At 40.9% G+C, this 21,828-nt stretch overlaps 1 non-coding gene across 1 annotated transcript; it reads left to right on the forward strand.

Annotated features, from left to right (window-relative positions):
- Window positions 1-843: 843 nt before the first annotated feature.
- On the forward strand, window positions 844-917 carry TRNAR-UCG (transfer RNA arginine (anticodon UCG)). The gene has a single exon. It is a non-coding gene; the product is annotated as a tRNA-Arg (tRNA).
- The last annotated feature ends 20,911 nt before the right edge of the window (window positions 918-21,828 follow it).

The raw sequence follows: 21,828 nt of genomic DNA on the forward strand, positions 1-21,828 counted from the left end.
ACAATTTTACCATGCTTCATTTATATTTAGAACATCTCCTTCTCCTTCTTTGTTCTAATCAGATCATCTTCTTCTCTATAATAGTGTCAGTAGTAATATTATTTAAGACTAAATTAGAATGAAAAACTAGCTAGTTTTACCATGTATTTCAAGAGCTATAAATGACTCTCAATTTTCTAAAATCTTGAAGTCTCGTACACCACCTTGTCTTATACATTTTTCGAATACAAATACTTGTTATTAGATAAAGTTAGATAAAGTTTTAAACAAATTAAAGTAGAATTTTTTTTCCCTAAATAACCCTACTAAAGTATTATTGAAAATGTAAAAAAAAATATCTAGAGAAATAAAGTTCTTTTAATATAATAATTGCATAGGGATAAATTTGGTAAAATAAGAAAAAATTGTTAAACGACATGTATTTATATCCAAAAAAATATCCTAGAATAACATGTATGAGGTGGGTTCCGGTGTGAAGTGCCCTTATGGTGTGAAATGTGAAGAATGTTGAGCCATTAGATTAGAAAATTGAGGGATGAGATTAAAAGATGGTTTTCTTAGTGAATCCACACGGTGACATTTTTGTAATTAATGGTGAACTTTTTTTCTTCTTTTTTAACGTTTTCTGGGTGATTTTTTTTATCCCCTTAGAACTGAACAATTGCGTGTTATATGTGAACATTAGCGTGTTATATCTGTATGCGAGAAACTTCGCACTTCACACCGGATCCTAAATTTAACATGTATTTTTATTGAGATGAAATATATAATAATCAAGGATTGACAATGGAAAGCACAGATTAATCGGTTATAAATGTTTCATTTGAAGATATGGCATACAAGGACCGCATAGCGCAGTGGATTAGCGCGTCTGACTTCGGATCAGAAGGTCGTGGGTTCGACTCCCACTGTGGTCGTTCATTAATTTTTTGTCCCCATCTGCTTCGCTATTTGACTTCTCATTTTGCTTGCTCAAACAGTAGAAGTCTAAAACCAATCATACGTATAAACCGTTTTCATTTCACAACACAATTACACACAACAATGGCAATTCAGATTTCAGCAGGGTCAAGGGATCGATTTACATAGTAACAATATCGTTTGGCTAACAAACAAAAACCAATGAGCTGAATCTCAACCCAACTTTTACAATACCTTCCAACTTTTACAATACCTTCTTCCTCCTCCCAACCCTCTTGACAGCCGCCACCGGAGCCGGGCCCACCTCCGCCTTGTCATCATCAACACCATCAGCTCGTGGTGGCGGATTCACCATAGCCTTAAGCTTCAAAATCTCGCTCTTCGACGCCGCTAATTGCTTCTCTAACCCCTTCACTTTACTCTCCATACTCTCCCTCTCACCTCCAAGCCTCTTTATCACTTCTTGTGCATCTTCAAGATTCTCCCTCGCCTCGTTAACCGTTTTTTCTCTCTCCTCAACCGATTCCCTCAAACCCGTATTCTCCGCCTCAACAACCCCCATCTGTGCCCGCGTCATCTCCAACTCCTTCGATAGCGAAATCGTCTTTCTGTTCATCTCATCGAGCGCTTCTGTCGCCTCGTCTAAGTCCTTCTCGAGCATCTTTCTCGATTCCTTGTCATTCTTTATTTGCTTCTCAAGCGCTTTAACTTGCCCGTCTAACGAAACAACCGTCGCCTTTTCCTCTTGTAGAGTACGCGTCGCGGATTCCGCCTTCTCATAGACCTCGATAAGCTCCTTCTGTAACCTCTCGTAACCTCCCACGCTCGTCTTCAGCTCGTTTCTCGTCTCGTCTAACTCGGTTTTCGTTCGTTCCAAAACAGCTTTAACCGAACCGAGCTCTTTCACGAGCGTGTCGTACTTAATCTTTTCCTCCTCTATCACTTTCTCAAGCGATTCTCGCGTTTCGGCGAGCTCGGATCGGACTTGTAAAAGCTCTGATTCGAGGTTCGAGTTTGAACTCTTCAAAAAAGTCAATTGATTAACGAACTCCGAGGCCTCGTTTCTTGATTTCTCCAACGCTTCTTGTTTACGTTCGAGCTCTTCTTTGAGGCTACTCACGTTCTCCGCCTCGAAACCGAGACTCTTCTTCAACTCATCCCTTTCTCCGGTCAAATCGGTTATCAACAACTCATACTCTGTCGCTTGCGTCATAGCCATCTCGTATTTCTCTTTTAAATTATTCTTTTCCCGCTCTCTTTCCTCCAAAGCCTTCGCATCAAAAGCCACTTTCTCCAAAGAAGTCTTCTTCAGTTCTTCGTACTCCTTCAAAATATTGTCATAGCTCGTTTTAACCTCATCCCTTTCGGCCATTAAAGAACTTAATCTCATATTAAGTTCATCTTTAACCATCAAAATTTCCTCTTTCAAATCCGTATTATCTGCCGTCATCCGAGCCACCTCACCCTTTACTCTATCATACTCAACACCCAGTTTCTTAAGTTCTTCATCTTTACCTGCAAGTTCAGAGCTCGTACTCTGAATAGCTTCTTCTCTATATTTTATCTCAGAGCTCAACAAGCTTATCCTGTCTTGCAATGAAGTGATATAATCATTCTTTTCCTTGAGCTTTTTGTCTAGGGACGACTTATCTTTTTCGGCCTTCGAAATCCGAGAAGAAAGAGTATCAATTTGAATTTCGAGGTCTTTGATTTTAGCCTTTTCATCTTGCAACATTCGCTCGATCCCGGATATTGTAGTGTTAGCTGAATTTAATCGGTTCGTCAAAGAGCTCTGCTCTTCTTTAGCCTGGGTAAGCTTTTTGTTCTCCTCTTCCTTCTGTTGTAATAGCTTGGACTCGAAGTTCTTCTCCATAGATACAATTGTGGCATCTTTTCCTTTCACCTCATTTGTTAGCTGCATAATGAGAATACGGGAATTGATTAGTGAACCACCCTTAGATCCAAAAACACTTTTTTACTATATAGTTGTATTGTAAATATTTTTTCACCGAGGTTTCGTTGAATAAGTTGAATAATTAATGTTAAACCCATCAATTATTAATCGTCTTAAGGTTGTGTTGCTTTTCAGTGGTCAGTATGCTGAGAAATATATTTTTTTACATATCAATACTAAATCAATAATGTACCCGAAAAAGAACCTGATAAATAACCCGAAATTCCATATTACCTTCTAATGGAAGCAATACTGCAAGGAATTGCAAAGAAAATGGGTGTTCAAATTCTATAAAAGGCTCGAAGATCAGAGTTATTACGATCCATACATATTCAAAACATAATTATAATGGAATTTCTAGCTCAACAGATGATTTCTAGAGATTATCCAAATGAATTATGCCTAAGATTTTCAACAAATGCACATAATAGATAGGCATTCCTCCAAGTAGTTCAAGTCATAGAGAAAAAGTTGTTCCCATTGGACAAAATCTGCTGAAACTAACCACCCTTTTTCAAGAAACTTCAAGTGCATAACCAGTAACAAATTGCAAGAATTTGACACAAAAGCAACAGGTGGAAAAATTCCAAAAAACAATAATATAATGGACGATTCGGAATACAATGACATACCGATTCTATCTTCTCATCTAATGCAATCTTCTCTTTTCGAGCAATAGCATAAAGTGCGCCAAGGATACCAGAACCTAGAGTTCCTATTGCATTTATGAGCGTCAAAAAAGGATTTGGTGGTGGAGCTTTTTGAAGTGCTTGCTGAAAAAAGAGCACTATCCATATTAGCGCATTGAAAAAATTCACGATAAACACAAATTAAGAGTGAAATGCGATAAATTTGAATTTGTTTAGGGTCATAGAAACAAATATGAATGAATCAAAACCTTATCTGCCCCCTCTTGTGTTCTTTCTGCATCTTCTGCTGTAAAGAGAATAGAATAATCAAAGTCTATAAAACATGGACAACTTAAATTGCAAGGACAGACACAGTTCTGCATAACCTTGATAGAATTTACATGTACCAAATGTTTTGATTGACAAAATATTTTCAAATGAATACCGCAGTTATCAGTTCAAAACTATATTCTTTTACCTCAGATGACAATATGTTTTCATTTGCTACCTTGAAGACAAACTATGTACGTCCTAGTATTGGCAAGTTCATAGGCAAAGGAAAAAAATCCTTGAAATCCTCACATATTTACTAGTTTGGCCAAGATCCAATTTGATGCTACAGAACTGTGTTCTTAAAGAAAGAAAGATTAGGCCCAAATCTTCGGTAATTACACGCATTAAAGCAAGTCACCTGTCAGCCACTGCAGTTTAGTCAGTCATCCACATGTCTAGTTGTTCAAGATCATTTTCATTCAGCTTTTACCTAACCTTTTTTCATCAATTGAAGCTCCCTCTCAATTGATAACAATAGAACACTGCAAAAGTGCTGCAGTAATGAAGTGTGATCCCACCAAAGTTGTTATTATAATGGAAATATAGACCAATCTCTAATTCTTTTCTTCAGACTTGAATGTTTTTAATTGCTATATTAGAGATATTCAGATGTTCTAACAAGATAGTTAAATCATATTTGTCTGAAAAACCTCCACCCTGTGAAAGTATTTCTCTGTATTTTGGTGTTACAAACTTAGAGTAGTACAATCTCAAACTTAAGTAACAACTTGTGAAATGTCTTTTGATCAGTTTTTGAGCTTTAATTACTAACTAAATGCAAGAAAATTCTCATGGTCCTACTCCTACCTTTATTCCTTAAATCCAGCTAAAGTTACAGTAGCCAAATAGTATAACAGACGAGCAAGCAACCTCATTATTCTGCATAAAGCAATGTATACATACCAATTGAAGCCACACAAGTATTCCATCAGAAATCACCTCACAAAACTTATAGTAGAAACAATAAATGGAAGACCCATTCAAAGTTTGATTTATTTAGCAAAATCAAAACTCACAAAAATAAAATTACTCACATCACACATACTAAAAGCAGGATGCTTTAAGATTGAGGCCCAATTTCATCAACAGAATCACAATCAAGCAAATTAGAAGAGTGATATAATGTAAAAATCACAAATCATACCAGCAGCCAATCCAACAGAATCACCATGATTCCACTTGATAAAGGGAAGAACCGAAACACCCAGAAAAATCAAAACCCTTCTCTGTGCGGAACAGCTCTCATGAGGGCTCTTGGGCTGGACGGAAGCCATTGTAGGAGCTCTAATCCTGCGCTTAAGCCCTGCATTTCTCAAGCTGAAAAGAAGCGGCCGGGAAGGTAAAGAAGAAGAAGAAAAACACGGGCTTGAAGGAAGAAAAGGGGAGTGTAGATAGCTAGAACTCCCCATTGCAGAGCTCTGCATATAGTACAAGTGAAATGGGTGAGTAGAAAGGTCAGATTTTGGTGTCTGATTTTTGTGAAGGATTATGTGGGCATAGGCTATATGAGCTTTGTTGCTATCTGCTGTGCTGTCTGTCGCTCACTCTCACTCGAATCACCCCCTTTCGATTCGCATAAATGGGTTGTCTGTTTCGTGTGTCTGATTTTCAGCGACCCCGGAAGAGGTTTTAGCGAAATGACCTTACTACTATAGGCTTATCTTTTATCTTTATTTTTCCAAAACGCTCCAATTTTGTCGGATAGGTATAAGAAGGTCCGTTTTGAAGAGTAAGAGAATTAGCCCAATCATAACATATAGTTATAGGCCCAATTTAACCCTCTGCTGGAAATAAAATGTGATCTCTTTCAAAGAATAGAAAACGTGTTTTCTATTTTAAATTCAATTAAATAAGAGAAATTGTGGTTCAATATCCTTTTTTTTCCTTCTAATCTAATTAATTTTTTTTATTGTATCAATTTTGTTTTTGACCCCTCTATATAAAATTTTAATCTTTCTCCTCACTCCTCACACAATCGACTCTTCATTCGCGCTCGCGCTCTCCTCATTCCTCTCACTCTCTTTGATTTCTCCTCGCTCCTCTCGATCAATTTCTCCTCTCTTCGCTGTTTCGTTGCTCGATCGTCTCACTCTCTCTTTACTTGCCGTGTTCGTTGTGTTTATTGGCGCCGTCTTCGCTCGCGTTAACCCACCTCGCTCTTGTTCGTTACAGTGAGTTCTTTTTTCTCATGACAAGCTAATCTGTTTTGAGGACAATATACTTTGATGACAAGTTAACTTGTTTTCTGGAAAATGACAACATATTTATGTTTTTGATGACAATGCACTTTTGTTTTCGATAATAAGCTAATTTGTTTTGATGACAAATATTTTTGTTTTTTATGACAAGCTAATCTCCTTTGATGACAAGCTAATCAGTTTTCTAGATGATGATAATGTATTTTTGTTTTTGATGACAAGCTAATCTGTTTTGATGATAATATACTTTTGTTTTTTATGACAGCCTAATCTGTTTTGATGACAATATTTTCTGGACGAATGACAATATATTTTTGTTTTTGATAACATTAAATTGTTTGATGATGTTAAACTATTTTGATGATAATATATACTTTGATGACATGCTAATATGTTTTTTGATGATGATAATGTATTTTTGTTTTTGATGAGAAGCTAATCTGTTTTGATGACAATATATTTTTATTTTTTATGACAATCTAATCTGTTTTGATGACAATCAATGTTCTAAAAAGCCCGCCTAGGTGGCGCCTAGTCCCCGCCTAGGAGCTAGGCGGCACCCTAACGTTCCGAGTAGGAGCTAGTCCTTTTTTTCTAGGCGGTGGGAAAAAAATCACCCGCCTAGGAGGCTACGCACGCCTAGGCGTTACGTTTTTTTTTCCAGTTGGGGTTTGAGTTCTTTTTTTGAAAGGAGTATGCGTTCTTATTTAGGTTAAAAGTTAAAAATCAATCTCACTTTCTCGTTCGTCCCACACCTCCGCCTCTCACGTCTCACCCCTCTCCCTCTTAACTGAGAACTTCGTCGTCCCTACCACCTCACATCTCCATCTTGTCAAGCCGTCACCTCTCGTCCCACCGGCTGCCTCTCACCTCACCTCACCTCTTGTCTCGCCTCTCACCCTTGTTCGGCTCTCCCTGTCCCTCGCCCTCATACTGCGACCAATGTCCTCTAAGAACCGCGACTGTGACTATGACTTATGAATAATTATTTAATATTACTCACGTTGAAACATGTGTTGAAAACTATATGATTTTTGCATGTTGGGCTCTTGTAGATCTTCTTTATGACGAACACTATAAATTCTATGAATTTTGGATGATTAATTAGCAAATTATATGCTTATATTAAAATTATATAGTTAAATTATGAATTACTATGAAAATTGTGAATCAATATATTTCGATTTAGTTTTCATATAAGAAAATTATATGAAAATATATAAAATAAGGGTTATAATATTGATCTGTCTTGGCTCCCGCTTAGGCGCCTAGGCGCTAGGCCCCCCTTCACCGCCTAGTACCCTCCTAGCGTTTTTTAGAACACTGATGACGATGTATTTTTATTTTTGATGACATTATACTGTTTGATGAAGTTAAACTATTTTGATGATAATATACTTCGATGACACAATAATCTGTTTTTGGATGATGAAAATGTATTTTTTGTTTGTAATGACAAGCTAATCTATTTTGATGTCAATATACTTTTGTTTTTTATGACAATCTAATCTCTTTTGATGATAACATTTTCTGGATGATGACAATATGTTTATATTTTTGATGATATTAAACTGTTTTGATGACGTTAAACTTTTTGATGACAATATACTTTGATGACTGTGGATCGTGAAGTACTTAGTCTAACTAAAGATCAAATCTTTTGTGCGGAATATAGACTAAGAACAATTAAACACTTTCAATTCCAAAACCTTGGTTGTATTTGATTTCTCTTGAGACTTACAACAACTAGGCGAACACACAGTTCTTAATTTCTCTCAACTCTCCTAGCTATTACCTAAGCTCTCAATCAATATGAACTCTCTCTCTCTCTAGTTCAACAACCACATCTTTGATAAAGAAACTAAACTATTTATACTAAGGCATAATCACCGAAAACTAATTTCCTAAAAGCAAGAGAATAACAATAAACAAAGTATCAAATCTAAACTAGCTAAATATAATGACGAAGTAGCTTCAACTGATTAGATCTCGAATCTGGAAAATCTCTTGGCGAATCCACTCTTTCCTTCTTTAGTTCTATTTCCTTCTTTAGCTTCAAGGGAGATTTCTTTCCATAAATACGCGCTCGGTCCCCTTGAGCATCTTCGGTCCCCTTGAGCGTCTTCGGTCCCCTTGAGCGCGTCCACCTATATAGCGCGTCACTTTGTGCAGCTCGATCCTTCACTCTCAATGTTCGGTCCCCTTCAGTATCCTTCGGTTCCCTTGCTCCTAGTTAAGCGCCTTGAGCGCTAGTCTTCTCGCTGAACTCACTCTTGTCTCTTCTCTTGAGCTCGTTGTTTTCCACGCTTTAGCTTCCTAAATAACTCAAAGGCGTATCGATTTCCTACAATATCTCACTCAATATACACATTAGTTCATAAGGTAGTTTGTTATCATTAAAACTAAGGCATTATCAGTTGTACGAACTAAGGGGCTAGTTCATACAACTAACAATTTCCCCCTTTTTAATGATGACAAACTTAGAATCCTGGCATATGCATATTATAGAGCTGAGATAAGAAGTAGCTTTCAACTCCCCCTTAATCAATGAACAAGTAATAAGCATCGCCCTTTAACTCTAAATGTTCTAGTTCCCCCTAAATTAAATAACTCATATGCCTGTAATGTTCCCCCTTTTGACATCATGTAAAAAGGAATGCGCAATATTAATCAAGGGAAACTAAGTGTAGCATGTGCGTGCCTTGTAGAGGAATGAGTAAGTGATACGAAAGAAAACGCAATAAGTCTAGCCCTATCTCAGTACGCACTAGAGAAAGAAGATAAGTGAACCAAAAACTAGCAATTCATGGATAAAAATTAAGAGCACATAGAGAAGCAACCAAAAAGAGCAAAAATGAAAAGAAATTTAGAGAAACTATGGATTGTCTAAGGAGCCCTAAGGGAACTGAGACTACAACTACTCCCACTGGTATTCATCCTGGTAGTTGTCCTCACATGTCTCTTGTATGGGTCCGATCATGAGTGCCTTGACATGATGAAGATGTTAGTCGATCAAGCGCTTAAGGTGCCGATTCATCTGAAGTACAGCTTCTAAGGTACGGCGCTGAATTTCTTCTGAGCTCATGTTCGGCGGCAGCAGGGGCTTAGACTCCTTAAAGGGGCTCTTCATTCTGTGAGGTCGGGATTCAGATCTGGGAGGGGCTGAGGTGTTGGGCTTTGGCTCGGGCTCGGGCTCGGGCTTAGGCTTAGGCTCAGATATGGGTGTAGAGCCAAGTAGGAGCTTCTCAACCAGCGCGTCCATACTAGAGTGATTGAGGAGTCGCGCAACCCAGTTTCAATGAGAATACTCTCGCAGGGCGTTTCCTTGGTCGGCATATAGATCCCCAGTTCTAGCATGAGCTTCTTGACTATGTGAGGGTAGGGGAGGGCGTGATTCTTATGCATCTTTACCGTCAGCATATGGGAGAGGATGAGTCGCGGCGTGTCTATTAGACTCCCTTCGATGACTTCTCGGAGGAGACACGCGTCAGCGATAGTGACGGTAATCGCGCTTCTCCTGGTGCGGGATGATGTTGCGCAACATGATGTAGTGAAGGAGCTTTGTACCGAAGCCCAGCATGTGCGTCTTGATCTCCTTGGGACGCAGCTTCCCCACCAGCAAGTCCAGTGTCTCGCCCTTTCCAGAGGGCCGGTTCTTCTTCGGAAGACACGCGTACCCTTCGCCCATTGGGAGGTCGAGCACCTTCGTCATCAACTTGACATTCAGTGTCTTGGGCTCGTCTCCCCAAGGAATGTGGGCCACATAATATAGCTGGCCAGGGCTCAGGGTCATGACAGCGAGAGCGATGTAGAACTTTCTCACCTCCTCGTAGTCAACGGTGAAGGGCTCCACCTCGAGCTCAGACCATCGAGTGCGGTCGAGGTAGGCGACGGCGGCGGCTACGTCAAACTCAGCGGGGATGATGCTGGACCAAAATCCTTGGCCGATGATAAGGGGCTCGATGACGACTCTGGTCAAGAAGTTGTCGTGAGCGAGAGGAAGACTGAGGGACTCGCCGCTTTCAGGCAGGGTGATCGTCTTCTGGCATTTCTGAGTTTTGGAGGAGGGCGAGATGGCTAAGGCTCGTTTGAGGGAGGCCTCAGGCGGTGGAGATGGAGGAGTAGTGAGAGCGAGGGCGGTGGATGTGACGTCAGGCTGGTGAAGGGTGGATTCCTCATGTCTGGAGGCGGAGGGAGTGTGATCGGTGGAGTCGGTGGAGGATACCGGGTGAATGACGGGGGTCGATGGGTCTTCCTCCATGGGTGTTGTAGGTGAAGGCAGACGACTGGGCACCTTCTCTGGAATGGGAGAGAGAGGTTGTGGTGGTCCTGTATCAGGGAGAGCGGGTGTGGTGGAGGAGGAAGGAACAACAGGGGTGGCTGCTTTGGAGCTCTCCATGAACTCCTGGAATTTGAGGAATTCATCCCATTTGGCGGGGTCGATGTTCATTTGGTTGGCCATTTAGTGTGTTTGAGAGAGTGAGAGTTGGAAAGTACTAAGGGGAGTGTGGTGACGAGTTGCGGGTTTTGAGCGTAGAGTGCTTGAGGGAGAGAGAGTTTAAGAATATTGAATGGTTGCAGAGATGGTGAATGGGGTCTGAATCTGGTTGAAGGGGCTATTTATGGAGAGGATCAAATGGTCGAATCACAACGGCCTTTAGTCAGATTTGGAACGGCGCCTCATTTATCGCAGATGCAAGTGACTGTTGGTAGGCTGACGAGTAATGAGTGCCTAGAAGATAGTCGACCGTTGAGATGCTCGGTCCCTAAGATTCTATCGGTCCCTATACTCAGTTCCAAGAGTTATTTATGCTTGACTCTAATCTATGATACTCGGTCCCCAAGGACATGTAGCTCAAAAACTGCGCTTGAGATCTCTTCTACTTACTCGGTTCCCGTACTAGAACGTATTGTGTCTCAATTCCCATTCTCAGTAGGATAAATCAACTCGCTTAAGCACATAATAAACTCACACACATAAAGGGACATAAAAGCTCTTTTAAAAACAATAAGAGCTAAGCATATATGGGTAGGCTTTTTCTCATCTCAATGAATATTCTCAGTTGTGGCTTATATGGTCATAGGGAACGTAACATTAAGATCAAGGATAAGGGACTGGCCTATAAGCACGAATCATATCTGGGGGGCTTGATTACGAGGTTAAGAAGCGATCATCATGCATATATATAAGGGCTTGAAAATGAATAGCATGCAAATGGATCAAGTTTTAGCAAGCAATAGTGCAATCCTAGAGAGGGTCTAACTAAGTATTTATCATTTAGCATCACAAAGAGCATGCGAAGGACAAATACCCCTAAGAGTATAGGCTAGGTTCGCGGACGTATTATTCCTAGGTTCCCAAGATTAAAAGGAACACTGAATTTACACAAGATCAAGGGAGAAGGCTTACGTGCAAGGAGATGCTTAATGAAAGGGGATCAAGCCCAAGTGAAGTCTTAGCTTGATGAACGGTTCCTTGTTCAAGGCCTTGGTGAAAATGTCTTCTATTTGATCCTCAGTTCTACAATGGGTGAGCTTGATGTGCTTCTTCTCCACATTATCTCGAAGGAAGTGATGACGCACGTCAATGTGCTTTGTTCGAGAGTGGTGCACAAGATTCTTTGAGATGTTGATCGTGCTTGTGTTGTCACACCTTATTTCAATCGAGCCCATCAAGATTCCGAAGTCAGTGAGTTGTTGCTTGAGCCATAGGAGTTGAGCACAACAAGAAGCGGCTGCTATGTATTCAGCTTCGGTGGTAGACACAGCTACTGAGTTCTGTTTGCGAGAGCCCCATGAAACGAGACAAGGGCCTAGAAATTGTGCCATACCTGAGGTGCTCTTTCGATCAACTAGATATCCTGCATAGTCAGCATCTGTGTATCCAACAAGGGTAAAATCGCAGTTCTTAGGGTACCATAAACAAAGATTATTAGTTCCTATTAGATAACGAAGGATACGCTTGATGATGGCGACGTGCGATTCCCTTGGATCAGATTGGAAACGTGCACACAAGCTCAGTGCAAAAATAATATCGGGCCTAGAGGTAGTTAAGTACATTAAAGATCCTACCATACCTCTATAGAGTGTTTCATTCGCCTTGGGGTCGTTAAGGTCTGCGTCTAACTCAGTGCATGTGGACACTGGAGTGTGAAGGGGCTTGTTATTGTCCATTCCAAACTTCTTTATGATCTCTCATAGATACTTTTGTTGATGAATTCGAATGCCTTCAGCCTTTTTCACCACTTGCAGTCCAAGGAAGAAATTGAGTTCCCCTATCATGCTTATGTTGAACTTGCTACTCATCACATCTTTGAATTTCTCTACAAGCGTCATGTTAGTTGAACCAAAAATAATATCATCAACATATACCTGAACCACTAGGATGTCGCCTTCATATTCCTGAATGAAGAGCGTCTTGTCGATTGTTCCCCTCTTGTAGTTGTTGGCGAGGAGGTACTCAGAGGCACTCATACCATGCCCTTGGTGCTTGTTTTAGTTCATAGAGGGCCTTGTCTAGGAAATAGATGTGCTCAGGGTGATTCGAGTCTTCGAAGCCCGGGGGCTGCTTCACGTATACTTCTTCATTAAGCACACCATTGAGAAAAGCCGTCTTTACATCCATTTGAAAGAGCTTGAAGCCCTTGTGCGAAGCGAAGGCAATAAGAAGTCGAATGGCCTCTAATCTGGCAAATGGGGCATAGGTCTCATCATAATCGATCCCTTCTTGTTGGTTGTACCCTTGTGCTACCAGACATGCTTTGTTTCTGACCACAGCTCCTGAATCATAGAGCTTGTTGCAAAAGACCCAACGAGTGCCTATGATGGTGCGATTGGAGGGCTTAGGTACAAGGCGCCAGACTTTGTTTCGCTCGAATTCATGAAGCTTTTCTTGCATGGCATCCACCCAATCTGAATCGAGGATGGCTTCTTTGATATTCTTAGGCTCAGTGAGAGAGACAAAGGCGTTGAAGGCACAAAGGTTGGTTTCCTCAGTTATTTCATCAAGTGCTTCAACAATTGTCTCTGGAGGAGCTAGTCGAGCTACACGAGAGCGAGTGTAAATCCCAGAATGGACTGGGGTGAGTGATAGGATCTTATTATATGGTGTAACTAGCGACTATTAGCTTAGGATTAGTGGTGTTTAGGTGCTTATTAAGTGGTATTCGCGGAATCAGGTATGATTGTTCACTTATAGATTTGCGGGATGCTCTTAAGCCTTATTTTGTGGTATTGTATTATGGAGATCCTATTTGTACTCACCTCTAGTTCACTTGGGATGAAGCTATAAGAAAAGGATACCACGCCTACACCAAGAGAAGAGGGTTGAAGACGCGCTTCTACCATTGAAGAGAAGAGAAGAAGTGCTGAGAAGAAGTGCCGAGATATTCAGCTGAGTTCAGATGGCTCGTTCTCCCTGACCCGATGTCCGATTTAAGTGATTCTAATTCGAGGAGTTAGATATTGAAGTCTACTTGATCACCTCAAAAGATGAGCGCAATCAGAGTTGTGAGGCGAGAGTTATGGTAATTCTACGAAAGTCACTTTTCTGCAAAAGATGTCGCGACCGCGACTATAATGTCTCGATCGAGACCGCGGACACCAGCGGCCCAATTTAGCGGATTTTATCCGATTTCTGATTAGTTTTTCCATATCTTTTTAGTTATTTTGATTTATTTTATTTTCCTTCCATTAGATACTATATAAGCCTCTAGTTTTTAGGTTAGAATCAGTTAGTTATTCTTTTGCCACTTTTCACAATTAGTTCTTAGAAATTCAGCCACCAAGAGGAAAGCTGCCACCTTTCTACCATCTTCTACCTTCAATCCTGGTTAGTTCATCCATAGTTATGTATAGCTTTCTCTTGGCTATGTCTGGCTAAGTCCTTATGAGTTCACTCTTAGGTTGAGGCCATTGTTCTAGGAATTGTTTGTGAGAATTCTATTGTTTATGTTCTAATAATAATTTCAGCATTGTTTTATTTTCTCTTGTGATTATTGTCATTCATTGAAATTGATTTTATCTAGGTTGCAAACTAGGTTGATTATTATTCATTCATACTGCTAGGCTTGATAATTCTATTTGAAAAGTCTTGTCTTTTAGGTAGCAATCAGAATTAGCATAGACTATTTGCGAGTGCTTCTTTTGTAGAGATTATATACCTGTGTCGAGTATCGGTGATTTGCAAATGGTATTGTATAGGCCTACATATCTTTGATCTTTATTTTGTTGAGTAGTTGAACCTTAGGATTTCTTTGGTTATTGCATACAACTAGGGTTTCTAGGACTATTTGGACTAGTTGCTATTTATGAACAAAGAGTAGGACAACTAGATTATTTATTTAAAATAACATAACTTTATTAGAATTTGATGATCAACTTTCCATAAGAACAATGTGCTGAGACTAAAAGAGTGAGTTTTCCATCATTATAAGTTTAACAAATCCAACACATTTAGTTACTATTGCTTTCGGAAATTTTACAAACCAAAACCCCCCTTTTTGTTACTATTGATAACACAATTGAAATAAACTATCGTTGTGGCTCCCTGTGGAATCGACTCCGACTTACCGCTTAACTAGTGGATATTTAGTTGGATTTATCTTTGACAAGAACAACGACCGGTAAAACGCCTGTCAAATTTTGGTGCCGTTGCCGGGGAGCCAACTGTCATAGTTTGCTTCTATTTGTGTTATCTTGGTGTGGACCTATCTTATGGTCCACACCCGCGCTACTAATTCAGATTTACTTGATTTCATTCCAGTGATCGAATCAACGGCGGCCAGAATGTTGCGAGAGCTTACAGACCCTGATCTGACGCAACAACACTTAGGAGTGACGCTGCCTGCCCTTAATGACGGCGTTACTTTCGAACTAAAGACTGAATTCATCAATTTGCTACCGAAATTTCATGGCTTGGTTGGGGAGGATCCGATCATGCATCTTAATGAGTTCCACAACATCTGCAACTGCAGCAAGCCGAGTAACGTCACAGATGAGCAAATAAAGATGAGAGATTTCGGTCTCACGCTGAAAGATACCGCGCGCCAGTGGTATTACCTGCTGCCCACTGGGAGTACCGACACATGGTGGAAGCTTCATAAAGCCTTCCTCAACAAGTATTTTCCGTCCAAGAAGGCGGTTGTGCTGAAAAGAGCGATAGCAATGGTGGAACAGCAGGACGCTGAGACGCTGTATGATTACGTTGAGAGGTTCGCGAGACTGTGTGCGAGATGCCCGTTTCACGGTTTTGAAGAGAAGGATTTGGTGACCCACCTCTATAATGGGTTGCTAGACAATGAGAGGAGATTAGTAGATGCTGCATGTAATGGGAGTGTGCTGAATTTGACTCCCGCCGAAGCTAGAGCACGACTGAACAAAATTGTCGAGGGCACAAGGAGCTTCGCGAGAACGTATACTAGAAGAGGAGCTAATGTTGTGAGCTCCGGAGAACCTGAATGGAGAAGTGAGATAGCTGAGATGAAGAGCATGATCAAGAACATCGCCATCGGAAATCAAAAACCTGCGAGATTATGTGGTATTTGTGCGGACGAGAGTCATCCTACCGACATGTGCCCGCAACTCCAGGACCAGACCATCATTGAAGTGCATGCTGTAGGAGGTTTTGGACCTCCTAGACCTCGTTTTGAGAACAACAACAACTACAATCAGCGAGAGAACAACAACTACAATCCGAGAGGTAACGATCATCCTGGATTTAGATGGGGCGACTCGGCTGGGGCGCAGAACAGCGACCGGTACAGGCCGTATCAATACAACAATCAATACCGTGCGTCATACCCACCAGAGACCGACGAACCATCACTGAGGGAGATGCTCGAATCCTTGACCAAGCACTTCACCGAGCATGTTCAAACAACCGAGTCGAGCATAAGAAATCTAGAGAAACAGTCCGCTCAAATAGCGGAGGCGGTCAATAATCTTCAACATCAGAGCTCGGGAAAGTTACCATCACAGGCCGTAGCAGCGCCAAGAAAGAATGTAAGTGTGATATCGACGGTAGGAGAGCAAAGGGCCGCTGAAAAGAACGAGGAGGAAAAGTCTGCAGAGATGTCTCGACCGCGACTTTAAACCCGAGAGAAACTCGCGATCGCGGCATGAAACTCTCGACCGCGACATTGGCTTCGAGGAGAAATCTCGATCGCGACTCCAAAGTCTCGATCGAGATGGCGATGATCCAGACTTCGAAAAAATTTCCGAAAAAAGTCTCGACTGTGACATTGACTCTCGACCACGACTTCCTGAGGATGACGTTCGGGATGATGATGAGATCCTCAAGAGGGTTCGGGAAATGCCAGGGGAATAGCTATCTACTCCAACTTGTCAAGAAGGTGCCCCGTTTTGCTACGCGGTTAAAGGAGATGTGCGCTATAAAGGCAAATGAGAAGCTGCAAGGGAGGCAACAGGTACAGGTAAGTGGAAGGGTCTCTGCAGCCATCCAGCCGAAGATGGCTACTAAGCGCGCGGACCCAGGTATGGTAAGTATTCCGTGTACCATAGGTCAAACTAGAATTGATAGAGCTATGTTAGACTTAGGGGCTTCAGTAAATGTTTTACCTTACTCAGTTTATGAATCATTAAATCTAAGGCGCATGAGTAAAACAGGGATTGTTTTGCAACTAGCCGACAGATCTACAATCTAGCCGAGAGGATTGGTCGAAGATGTGTTGGTTAAAGTAGAAAAACCTTATTTTTCCTGCGGATTTCTATGTGCTAGATGATAAACATGAGACGCATGCTACACCTGTCCTTCTAGGTCGACCATTTATGCGGACATCTAAGACTAAGCTAGATCTAGATATCAGGGCGCTTACGCTCGAATTTAATGGGAATGTGATCAAATTCAATATTTTTAGGACTAAGGCACAACCCCTAGACGATAGCTCCGTATTTTGTATAAGTGATGTGATTAAAATTTCCGATCTAGGATCTAATGTTGTTTTGGGCAGTGGCCCCACCTCGCTAACCAAATAGGAAAAGAAACCTGCTAAAGCTGTTGTGTAGGTCCCCAAGAAAGCAAAAGGGAAGGCGAAAAGTAGAGCCAAGAATAAGAGTGGGGAGAAGAAAAAGGAGAAGAAGCCCAAGCAAGTATGGGCAGTGAAAGAGGAGAATGGTCTAAGGTTCAAACCTTTCCATCCATGGTTCAAGAAGTTATTGCTAGACGATGCGATCCGTAAAGGATTGAAAAACATTGAATGAACGATCTTACGTCGTGCCGCGGCGTTAAATAAGGCGCTGACCGGGAGGCAACCCAGGGGATTTTACTAACTTTAACCAATTTGTTTGTTTTGTTTTTGTCATTTTCATTAGAGAGTCTAAGGAGTCAGCAGGGAGAAGCCATTGGTGGAGTAAAACGGAAAAAAAAAACGAAATCACCCGAGTCGCGATCGCGACCGGGGCGTCGACGCTGAGGAGTGATTGTGGTATTTCCCCCTCTTCCCTATTATATGATGTCCTCTTTTTTTGCATTGAGGACAATGCGTTGTTCAAGTGTGGGGAGGGGATTTACCGTACCGAGGAGGAGTTTTATGTGTTTTTGAGTCTTTCTTGCTTATTTTCTACTGAACTGTTTTGAGTCGTATTTGGATTGAGTCTGTACCGGATTATTACTGTTGAACTCTTGCATTAGTTTATATTAAAAAAATAATCTACAAAATAGACGAAAAAGAAACGAAAAAGTCGAAAAATATGAAAAATAAAAGAATAAAAACCAGGCAAGCAAAAATTGATTAAAAAGGAAAAGGTTGGTGTCTGAAAAAATAAAAAGAATAGAAAGAATAGTTCCTACCACTTTGATTTTGGTGAAAACCCGAAAGGGCACCGGAATTACGTTGTTTTGTGATTGATTTATTGATTGCATATCTAATGGCGCAGGAGACATAAGAAGGGAGTAGAAGGATGTCTCGGGTTTCTAGGATTCACCAAGGAGGTATAAGGAGTTAGTTTAGCTTTTTATATCCCTTATTTATGAGCTTATTGTATCCACATTTTGCATGTCTACCATTCCATTAGTTTATTACGTTGCTATATATATATTATCGGCGGTTGAGTTAGATCCTAGGATTAGTTCACTATTTCTTGGAGTTTGATGCATACTGTTGTGGTTGTATGATGCAGAATTTTAAATTAGGATTGGTGGTTGTGATTTGTGGATTTATCATTATATCTAGTGGTTTAGGACATTACTCGAAAAGGAGGAATAAGAAGTGTATAAGCGAGTGGGAGACTCGATTTTATCCTTATTATGTCATATTTATGTATCCTTATCCTTAGAGGAGATTAGGATTCCACATGTGCTTAAAAGCACATCACTTTATTCGATTTTACTATTGTTATGGAGTGGTGACATATGAAGGTGGAGAAATAAGGAGGGTTTTGGGTAGGACATCTCGGAGACATAAGGAGTTAGATCGGAGTAGGTTAGTGCTTATGTACACTTTGGAGATTGGAGTATAGTCGCTAGCAGATTTTCTCTACACTTACTGTAGACCTTTGTGCTTTTAGGAGGAGTGAGTTTTATTTTGTTTACTCGAGGACGAGCAAGGTTTAAGTGTGGGGAGGTTTGATATGAGCTTATTATATGGTGTAACTAGCGACTATTATCTTAGAATTAGTGGTGTTTAGGTGCTTATTGAGTGGTATTCCCGGAATCAGGTATGATTGTTCACTTATAGATTTGCGGGATGCTCTTAAGCGTTATTTTGTGGTATTGTATTATGGAGATCCTATTTGTACTCACCTCTAGTTCATTTGGTATGAAGCTAGAAGAAAAGGATACCACGCCTACACCAAGAGAAGAGGGTCGAAGACGCGCTTCTACCATTGAAGAGAAGAGAAGAAGTGCTGAGAAGAAGTGCCGAGATATTCATCTGAGTTCAGATGGCTCGTTCTCCCTGATCCGATGTCCGATTGAAGTGATTCTAATTCTAGGAGTTAGATATTGAAGTCTACTTGATCACCTCAAAAGATGAGCGCAATCGGAGTTGTGAGACGAGAGTTATGGCAATTCTACGAAAGTCACTTTTCTGCAGAAGATGTCGCGACCGCGACTATAATGTCTCGATCGAGACCGCGGACACCAGCGGCCCAATTTAGCGGATTTTATCCGACTTATGATTAGTTTTTCCATATCTCTTTAGTTATTTTGATTTATTTTATTTTCCTTCCATTAGATACTATATAAGCCTCTAGTTTTTAGGTTAGAATCAGTTAGTTATTCTTTTGCCACTTTTCACAATTAGTTCTTAGAAATTCAGCCACCAAGAGGAAAGCTGCCACCTTTCTACCATCTTCTACCTTCAATCCTGGTTAGTTCATCCATAGTTATGTATAGCTTTCTCTTGGCTATGTCTGGCTAAGTCCTTATGAGTTCACTCTTAGGTTGAGGCCATTGTTCTAGGAATTGTTTGTGAGAATTCTATTGTTTATGTTCTAATAATAATTTCAGCATTGTTTTATTTTCTCTTGTGATTATTGTCATTCATTGATATTGATTTTATCTAGGTTGCAAACTAGGTTGATTATTATTCATTCATACTGCTAGGCTTGATAATTCGATTTGAAAAGTCTTGTCTTTTAGGTAGCAATCAGAATTAGCATAGACTATTTGCGAGTGCTTCTTTTGTAAAGATTATAAACTTGTGTCGAGTATCGGTGATTTTCCAATGGTATTGCATAGGCCTACATATCTTTTATCTTTATGTTGTTGAGTAGTTGAACCTTAGGATTTCTTTGGTTATTGCATACAACAAGGGTTTCTAGGACTATTTGGACTAGTTGCTATTTACGAACAAAGAGTAGGACAACTAGATTATTTATTTAAAAGAACATAACTTTATTAGAATTCGATGATCAACTTTCCATAAGAACAATGTGCTGAGACTGAAAGAGTGAGTTTTCCATCATTATAAGTTTAACAAATCCAACACATTTAGTTACTATTGCTTTCGACAATTTTACAAACCAAACCCCCCCCCCCCTTTTGTTACTATTGATAACTAAATTGAAATAAACTATCGTTGTGGCTCCATGTGGAATCGACTCCGACTTACCGCTTAACTAGTGGATATTTAGTTGGATTTATCTTTGACAGGAACAACGACTGATAAAACGCCTGTCAGTGAGCATGTTCGTTGGAGGATGAGCACTTTGTTGTTGAAAAGCTCTGGGAGGCTCTGTGTTCTGATCGATGTCTGAGGTGGAAGGCCCCTTCGTTATCACTGTCTGAGTCAAGGCCTGAGGGAACTGAGGCTATATATGGAGGGGCGAGTGGGTTTAAGGCTTTCTGAGGAGGTGCTTGATCGATGTCTAAAGGGGCTTCAAAGGAGGCCACTTCTGGGAATGGATCAGAAGTGTTTGTCGAGGAAGTGAGAAAGGCACTTTCATCAAACACTATGTGTATGCTCTCCCTTGAAGGTTCTTTTTCTTTGGTTGAAGACCTTGTACGCTTTGCTTGATGGGATATAGCCAGGGAAGATAGCTTCATCACTTTGTGCATCAAACTTGCCTAAATTATCTTTCCCATTGTTCAGCACGTAGCACTTGCATCCAAATACCCTGAAATGAGATATGATTGGAGGATATCCCTTGATCAGCTCGTAGGGAGTCTTGCCTAGAGAGGGGCGTAGAAGAGCTCTGTTGGTGATGTAGCATGCAGTGTTCACCGCTTCAGCCCATAGAGAGGGAGTGACACCACTTTGAAGAAGCATGGTGCGCGCCATCTCTACTAGAGTTCGATTCTTTCTTTCAACCACTCTGTTCTGTTGTGGTGTCCTAGGAGCTGAGAAGTTGTGAGCAATTCCTCTTTCAACACAGTATCTCAACATCTCTCCATTCTCAAATTCAGTTCCATGGTCATATCTTATAGAGCGCACCTTCAGAGATAGAGAATTTTCAAGTAGGGCGACCGGCTCTATGAAGCGCGAGGAGGCTTGATCCTTGGAGCGCAGAAATAAGGTCCACGTGAATCTGGAGTAATCATCAACGATCACAAATATATAGCGTGCTCCACCAGGACTTTAAACGCCCATTGGGCCACAAAGGTCCATGTGAAGAAGCTCAAGCGGCTTCTTTGTTGTGACGTTCTGGTTGGCTTTGAATGAGGTTCGGACTTGTTTCCCTTTAACACAATTAGCACAGTGTGTCAAGTTGTCTATCTTGATGAGAGGTAGACCACGAACTAGCTCCTTTTCACGCAACTTGTGTAGAAGGTGAAGATTTACGTGCCCTAGTCGTTGATGCCATAATTCTGTTTGATCTTCAATAGTAGCGAGACAGAGGTGACCTTTTGGGATGAAGCTATGGTCGAAGATGTAAGTGTTGTTGACTCGCTTCCCCCTTAGGATGATCTCCCCAGTGGCATTTCTCACAAGGCACTTCGAGGTAGTGAAGGTCACTTCGTTTGGTCCCTCGTCACAGAGTTGAGCTACACTTAAGAGGTTGTAGCGAAGGCTCTCCACAAAATTCACCATCTGGATCTCTATCTTGTCATTTAGATGTACCTTCCCGTGTCCAGTGATTTCTCTAGCTCTCTTGTCGCCAAACGATACGCTTCCACCGTCATATACTTGAAAACTTCGTAATCTTTCCTTGTCTCCAGTCATGTGACATGAGCAGCCACTGTCTATGTACCATTTGCTCTCGATGCTCAAGTTTTCATGTAAATAAGCAATCAAACTTTTGGAACCCATTGAAGCTCAGATTTTCTGGGTGGATTAGTTTTTTCTGGTTAGTATAAGGAGAAGTACTACGATCGAGCCTTGGCCTTTAAATG

This window comes from Phyllobates terribilis, unplaced genomic scaffold (genome assembly GCF_046119375.1).
Source record: "Phyllobates terribilis strain yellow unplaced genomic scaffold, ASM4611937v1 Scaffold_6541__1_contigs__length_43773, whole genome shotgun sequence".
Lineage (NCBI taxonomy): Eukaryota > Metazoa > Chordata > Amphibia > Anura > Dendrobatidae > Phyllobates > Phyllobates terribilis.